General features: G+C 39.2%; 2 long non-coding RNA genes across 2 annotated transcripts; both read right to left on the reverse strand.

Annotated features, from left to right (window-relative positions):
- Positions 1–5,557: 5,557 nt before the first annotated feature.
- On the reverse strand, positions 5,558–6,390 carry LOC115248125 (uncharacterized). The gene is made up of 3 exons (XR_003887130.1): positions 6,232–6,390; positions 5,835–5,899; positions 5,558–5,708 (listed from the first exon to the last, which is right to left on the reverse strand). It is a non-coding gene; the product is annotated as an uncharacterized lncRNA (long non-coding RNA).
- Positions 6,391–6,527: 137 nt separating this feature from the next.
- Positions 6,528–7,355, reverse strand: LOC115248126 (uncharacterized). The gene is made up of 3 exons (XR_003887131.1): positions 7,213–7,355; positions 6,816–6,880; positions 6,528–6,689 (listed from the first exon to the last, which is right to left on the reverse strand). It is a non-coding gene; the product is annotated as an uncharacterized lncRNA (long non-coding RNA).

Genomic DNA, 7,355 nt, shown 5'->3' on the forward strand with positions numbered 1-7,355 from the left:
AGGTTATAATTGCTTTCAAGACATGAAAAACTCAATCAATCAATCAATCTTTATTTATATAGCGTCTTTTACAATCAAAATTGTTTCAAGGCGCTTTACAGAATCCCAGGGCCTAACCCCAGACAAGCAACAGTGGCAGGAAAAACTCCCCTTTAACAGGAAGAAACCTTGAGCAGGACCAGGCTCATGTCGGGGGACCCTCCTGCTGATGGCCGGCTGGGTAGAGAGAGAGGAGAAGGGAGAGGACAGGTAGAGGATAGAATAAGTAGGAGAGGAGAGGAGAGGAGAGGAGAGGATGGGCATAGAGCATAGAAATACATACAAAAATACATTATATTGAGTAAGCTGTTGGTTGAGTGGGTCAGCGGGGTCGGAGGTCATTATGCAGCTCTGAAGGCAGTGATACCTGTAAATGAATATAGAAGGAAGGGGGGGGGCAGAAAAACTACACAAGAAATAGCATCACTAGTCTACTTGATGAGGAGGAGAGGAGAGGAGAGGAAACCATGACCCAGTGCGGTGACAGAGGCCTGTCAGATGATCATGTTTCTTGACCCCGGCAGCCTTGGCCTATAGCAGCATGACTAAGATGTTAACCTAATGATTAGACGACCCCCTAAGTATGATAATTTGTATGTCTATGATAGTAACTGGAACTACAGAGTTAGTAACATGAGCTTTTTCAAAGAGGTAGGTTTTAAGCCTAATTTTTAAAGTAGAGATGGAGTCAGCCTCCCGTACCTGGACAGGGAGCTGTTAACAACTCATGTAAACTCATGTTAACAAATAGGAGAGGCCTGGAAATGTCATGGAATTTAACCCCCGGTTTGAGGGCCCGTAGCTCTGGCATATATTCACCTAAAAAGACCATTGTCTTGCCCGCAGGGGGCATTTCTTTGGCACCTGGAAATGCCCATTCGACCTCTTTCAGCTCAAGTTGGAGCGAAAGACCACATGTCCTAGAGCGGAGCAGCAGAAAAATTCTGATCAAAAATTTCGCTAACAGATCGCCATAACTCTATTCCGGAAGCTCCTACGAGCATAGAAAATACATAATTTTGTAGCTATGAGCCTCGACTAACCCAAGAATGTCACTTTGAGAACATTAAATTAACCAGCGCCTTGTAAAACGAGCTGATACGCCGAATGGTCCGCTCAAATCTCCTTTTAACTTAATACAAAACAGCAGGGAAAAACGGCTCAGAACTGATCAAAGCTTCGTGTTTAACTCGTCGTTTCTCCGTCACAGGATGAGCTAAAAATATGAAACGCACATGGATGTAATTTAAAGCCTTGCGGTTCTAACGAGCATGGACTTGATACAATTGGAGGGTGTTAAGCAGTCGAAATCGGCGTTTCAATATGGGTTCTGATCACAAATCTGCGTGGAGGGGTGAGCTGCTCACAACCAGCTCACAGCACAATATCAGAGGAAGGAGCACAGGAAGGTGGGGAAGGAAAGAATGACCTTTGTGCCACTTGGGGTCTGGACCCCAGAATCATAGAGCTAAGTCAGATACCCAGTATATTAGCTCTTTGACAAAAACTAAAGTTCTAAGATGTCATGGTGATGCCAGAGGTAATAATAGCTTTTATAAGATGATGTCTTTTGAATATGCAATCAAGGTCAAAAGTTGCTTTGGTTCAGACCAATTGGCAATGGCAATAGTTGTTACAGTGGCGGCTATAGAAGCAGCTGATTTGCATGGTCTTGTGAACTTCTGCAGTACATACTTGACATCGATACTTTGAAGTAATCATTGCTGCTGATGCTGGCTGAGGCAAATTCATTGTGGAATACCTTTCTGTCCCAAGTCCATTTCACAAGAGCAGGAGATTTCAAGGACTAAGAAGTACGCAAATTGAGACAAAACCAATTTTTAAAAAACCACAACTGTTACAATGACAAGAGGAAACATGAGGACAACTACAATTGTGAGTCATTATTTTATTATTCTGATCTTTGCAGATTAGACAGGACAGAATCTCAAATAAATAGTCATTTCAAAGAAGAATAAATAATTAACATATTAAATACATGAGCGGTATTCACATTTTCTGAAATATTTGACAGTTGTCATCATTAGTCATCTTGTCTTAGTGATTGTGATGTATGCTACATTGTAATAGAATATGAGGTAAAAGAATGTGAATTATAATAAAATGTTAATAATCAAGAGGAAGATCTTTTGTGTAATATAGAAAAACATCAATTTTTGCTTACTGCTGTTACAGTGTTTCTGTAGGCAACTAATATCAAACTCTATTGGTAATTTGACAGTAACCATGACAACAGTATCAGAGAGAATGCAGTGATGAGACTGATGTTCTGCCTAACTCCGCTTGAAGCTGAAAATAAGAAGAAATTTTCGGTCGAGGAGAAAGTCAACAATGGGGTAAAAAAAGTGCCTGGTACATTTTCATACCTATGCCATCTACAGAGATGGAGCTGCCTTCAATGTCAAAACCAGTGACAATCGAGGATGCGTTAATCAAAACACTGGCAATCACGGTGTGATGAGGGACAGCCGTACTGTCAAAGCCGAGTGTCATGTCATTGATGACTGAGCCATTTCTGCAGAAACAGAGAGGGAACTTCATAGTGACTTGTCAGAATTATGACACGATGGTTAATTTGGAAAATTGACAAACAAATTACCTAAATGATACCACTTCCATGAACCTAAAGGAAGAAAATTGTGCCTGGAACAATGGTTGAAGCTGCAGAAAAAGAAAATAAACCACAAATTAAACAAATCCTTCTTCTTTGATTTGCAATAGGTGTGGAGCAGTGATGAGCAGCTTCAAAACCCAAACTTTTGACAGCATACCTGTGATTTTATCATTGAAGCTCGACTTTTAAAAGCTTCAGAAGATGTATCCTGCAGGTCACTTGAAAATGTGCTGAGACGTGATCTAAATGACACACTTATTGTAACAGCTGCAGATGTGGTTGTTGTCATGGCAGGAGTTGTAGTTGCTGCAACTGTGGTTGTTGCAGTTGCAGGCTCAGTAGTTAAAGGAACTGGACCAGCTGTAAAAAATATTTTAAATAGATTATTGACTGAACCCAAAAACTTTGTCTTTCTTTGATTAAAAAAACTTGTTGCGTTTATTTACATATAGTTTGGATTGAGGATGCGGACAGAGCCACACTTAAGGTCTCATTGCTACTTGCTGCAAGTGCTAAAGTTTCAGCAACTTCGTCATTATTTGGGAGGTCAGAAGATGAATTGTTGCGGAGCACAACCCCAATATCAGCTGCAGTTGCATCTTCTCGTACTTGTAGACGCACAGCACGGCTACATTAAAAGACAGAAATCAGAGGTATTGAGAGAGATCTGTAGATTTCTAATGTTCAAATTAACACAGGAAACACAAAAAATACATGATGACCTGTATTCAGTTATTGACTGAAAAATACTTACCGGAATTGTTTCACAAAGCAGCGGACAAATCTCTTTCCATATTTTCTTGTGTAGATAGGTGTACACTGTAAAAAGTGAATTGTGGAAATGAATTATTAAAAATGTATAACACTATAACATGTATGTTTTTGAACCATCAAAAATATATTGAAACATGACATTTCAATATATTTTCTAATACCTCCAAGGTTTGCACTGGTGTAGGACTGAATTACAACTTGGACTTCGACTGACTTGGATTCAATTTGGATCCAAATTGATTAAATTCAACAACTAATTAATATTATTAAATTTAACAACTGACTTGAATGGACTTAATTGTGAATACTTTGACATTTCTTTAATTGAAATTCTAAAAGTCAATATTGGAAAGGATTGTATACAAAGGTCAACATACCGTGTCTATTACTCGACTTTCAAGTTCTTTGTATGTTGTGCTGTTTGGGTTAGTGAGTTCTTCTCGAAAAGTCTCTTGAGGTAAAGTTGCTGAAACAATATAGATTGGCTGAACACCTGCAGTTGCTGATGTGGTTGGTGACGATGTAGTTGCAGAAGTTGTGGATGGACTTGTGGATGTTGAACTAGATGTTTGACTGGTTGTTGCTGATGTAGTTGCAGATGTTGTGGATGGACTTGTGGATGTTGAACTAGATGTTTGACTGGTTGTTACTGATGTGGTTGGTGATGATGTAGTTGCAGAAGTTGTGGATGGACTTGTTGTTGAACTTGATGTTTGACTGGTTGTTGCTGATGTGGTTGGTGACGATGTAGTTGCAGAAGTTGTGGATGGATTTGTTGATGTTGAACTTGATGTTTGACTGGTTATTGTTGATGTGGTTGGTGACGATGTAGTTGCAGAAGTTGTGGATGGACTTGTTGATGTTGAACTTGATGTTTGACTGGTTGTTGCTGATATGGTTGGTGACGATGTAGTTGCAGAAGTTGTGGATGAACTTGTTGATGTTGAACTTGATGTTTGACTGGTTGTTGCTGATGTTGTTGGTGATGATGTAGTTGCAGAAGTTGTGGATGGACTTGTTGATGTTGAAATTGATGTTTGACTGGTTGTTGCTGATGTGGTTGGTGACGATGTAGTTGCAGTAGATGTGGATGGACTTGTTGTTGTTGAACTTGATGTTTGACTGGTTGTTGCTGATGTGGTTGGTGATGATGTAGATGCAGAAGTTGTGGAGGGACTTGTTGCTGTTGTACTTGATGTTTGACTGGTTGTGGCTGATGTGGTTGGTGACGATGTAGTTGCAGAAGTTGTGGATGTTGAACTAGTTGTTTGACTGGTTGTGGCTGATGTGGTTGGTGACGATGTAGTTGCAGAAGTTGTGGATGGACTTGTTGATGTTGAACTTGATGTTTGACTGGTTGTTGCTGACGTGGTTGGTGATGATGTAGTTGCAGAAGTTGTGGATGGACTTGTTGATGTTGAACTTGATGTTTGACTGGTTGTTGCTGATGTGGTTGGTGACGATGTAGATGCAGAAGTTGTGGAGGGACTTGTTGCTGTTGTACTTGATGTTTGACTGGTTGTTGCTGATGTGGTTGGTGACGATGTTGTTGCAGAAGTTGTGGATGGACTTGTTGATGTTGAACTAGTTGTTTGACTGGTTGTTGCTGATGTGGTTGGTGACGATGTTGTTGCAGAAGTTGTGGATGGACTTGTTAATGTTGAACTAGACGTTTGACTTGTTGCTGATGTGGTTGGTGACGACGTAGTTGCAGAAGTTGTGGATGCACTTGTTGCTGTTGAACTTGATGTTTGACTGGTTGTGGCTGATGTGGTTGGTGATGATGTAGTTGCAGAAGATATGGATGGACTTGTTGATGTTGAACTTGATGTTTGACTAGTTGTTGCTGATGTGGTTGGTGACGATGTAGTTACAGAAGTTGTGGATGGACTTGTTGATGTTGAACTTGATGTTTGACTGGTTGTTGCTGATGTGGTTGGTGATGATGTAGATGCAGAAGTTGTGGAGGGACTTGTTGCTGTTGTAATTGATGTTTGACTGGTTGTGGCTGATGTGGTTGGTGACGATGTAGTCGCAGAAGTTGTGGATGGACTTGTTGTTGAACTTGATGTTTGACTGGTTGTTGCTGATGTGGTTGGTGATGATGTAGTTGCAGAAGTTGTGGATGGACTTGTTGTTGTTGAACTTGATGTTTGACTGCTTGTTGCTGATGTTGGTGACAGAAGATGAATTGTTGCGGAGCACAACCCCAATATCAGCTGCAGTTGCATCTTCTCGTACTTGTAGACGCACAGCACGGCTACATTAAAAGACAGAAATCAGAGGTATTGAGAGAGATCTGTAGATTTCTAATGTTCAAATTAACACAGGAAACACAAAAAATACATGATGACCTGTATTCAGTTATTGACTGAAAAATACTTACCGGAATTGTTTCACAAAGCAGCGGACAAATCTCTTTCCATATTTTCTTGTGTAGATAGGTGTACACTGTAAAAAGTGAATTGTGGAAATGAATTATTAAAAATGTATAACACTATAACATGTATGTTTTTGAACCATCAAAAATATATTGAAACATGACATTTCAATATATTTTCTAATACCTCCAAGGTTTGCACTGGTGTAGGACTGAATTACAACTTGGACTTCGACTGACTTGGATTCAATTTGGATCCAAATTGATTAAATTCAACAACTAATTAATATTATTAAATTTAACAACTGACTTGAATGGACTTAATTGTGAATACTTTGACATTTCTTAAATTGAAATTCTAAAAGTCAATATTGGAAAGGATTGTATACAAAGGTCAACATACCGTGTCTATTACTCGACTTTCAAGTTCTTTGTATGTTGTGCTGTTGGGGTTAGTGAGTTCTTCTCGAAAAGTCTCTTGAGGTAAAGTTGCTGAAACAATATAGATTGGCTCAACACCTGAAGTTGCTGATGTGGTTGGTGACGATGTAGTTGCAGAAGTTGTGGAGGGACTTGTTGCTGTTGTAATTGATGTTTGACTGGTTGTGGCTGATGTGGTTGGTGACGATGTAGTCGCAGAAGTTGTGGATGGACTTGTTGTTGAACTTGATGTTTGACTGGTTGTTGCTGATGTGGTTGGTGATGATGTAGTTGCAGAAGTTGTGGATGGACTTGTTGTTGTTGAACTTGATGTTTGACTGCTTGTTGCTGATGTTGGTGACAGAAGATGAATTGTTGCGGAGCACAACCCCAATATCAGCTGCAGTTGCATCTTCTCGTACTTGTAGACGCACAGCACGGCTACATTAAAAGACAGAAATCAGAGGTATTGAGAGAGATCTGTAGATTTCTAATGTTCAAATTAACACAGGAAACACAAAAAATACATGATGACCTGTATTCAGTTATTGACTGAAAAATACTTACCGGAATTGTTTCACAAAGCAGCGGACAAATCTCTTTCCATATTTTCTTGTGTAGATAGGTGTACACTGTAAAAAGTGAATTGTGGAAATGAATTATTAAAAATGTATAACACTATAACATGTATGTTTTTGAACCATCAAAAATATATTGAAACATGACATTTCAATATATTTTCTAATACCTCCAAGGTTTGCACTGGTGTAGGACTGAATTACAACTTGGACTTCGACTGACTTGGATTCAATTTGGATCCAAATTGATTAAATTCAACAACTAATTAATATTATTAAATTTAACAACTGACTTGAATGGACTTAATTGTGAATACTTTGACATTTCTTTAATTGAAATTCTAAAAGTCAATATTGGAAAGGATTGTATACAAAGGTCAACATACCGTGTCTATTACTCGACTTTCAAGTTCTTTGTATGTTGTGCTGTTTGGGTTAGTGAGTTCTTCTCGAAAAGTCTCTTGAGGTAAAGTTGCTGAAACAATATAGATTGGCTGAACACCTGCAGTTGCTGATGTGGTTGTTGCTG

Source organism: Takifugu rubripes, unplaced genomic scaffold, assembly GCF_901000725.2.
Source record: "Takifugu rubripes unplaced genomic scaffold, fTakRub1.2, whole genome shotgun sequence".
Classification (NCBI taxonomy): domain Eukaryota; kingdom Metazoa; phylum Chordata; class Actinopteri; order Tetraodontiformes; family Tetraodontidae; genus Takifugu; species Takifugu rubripes.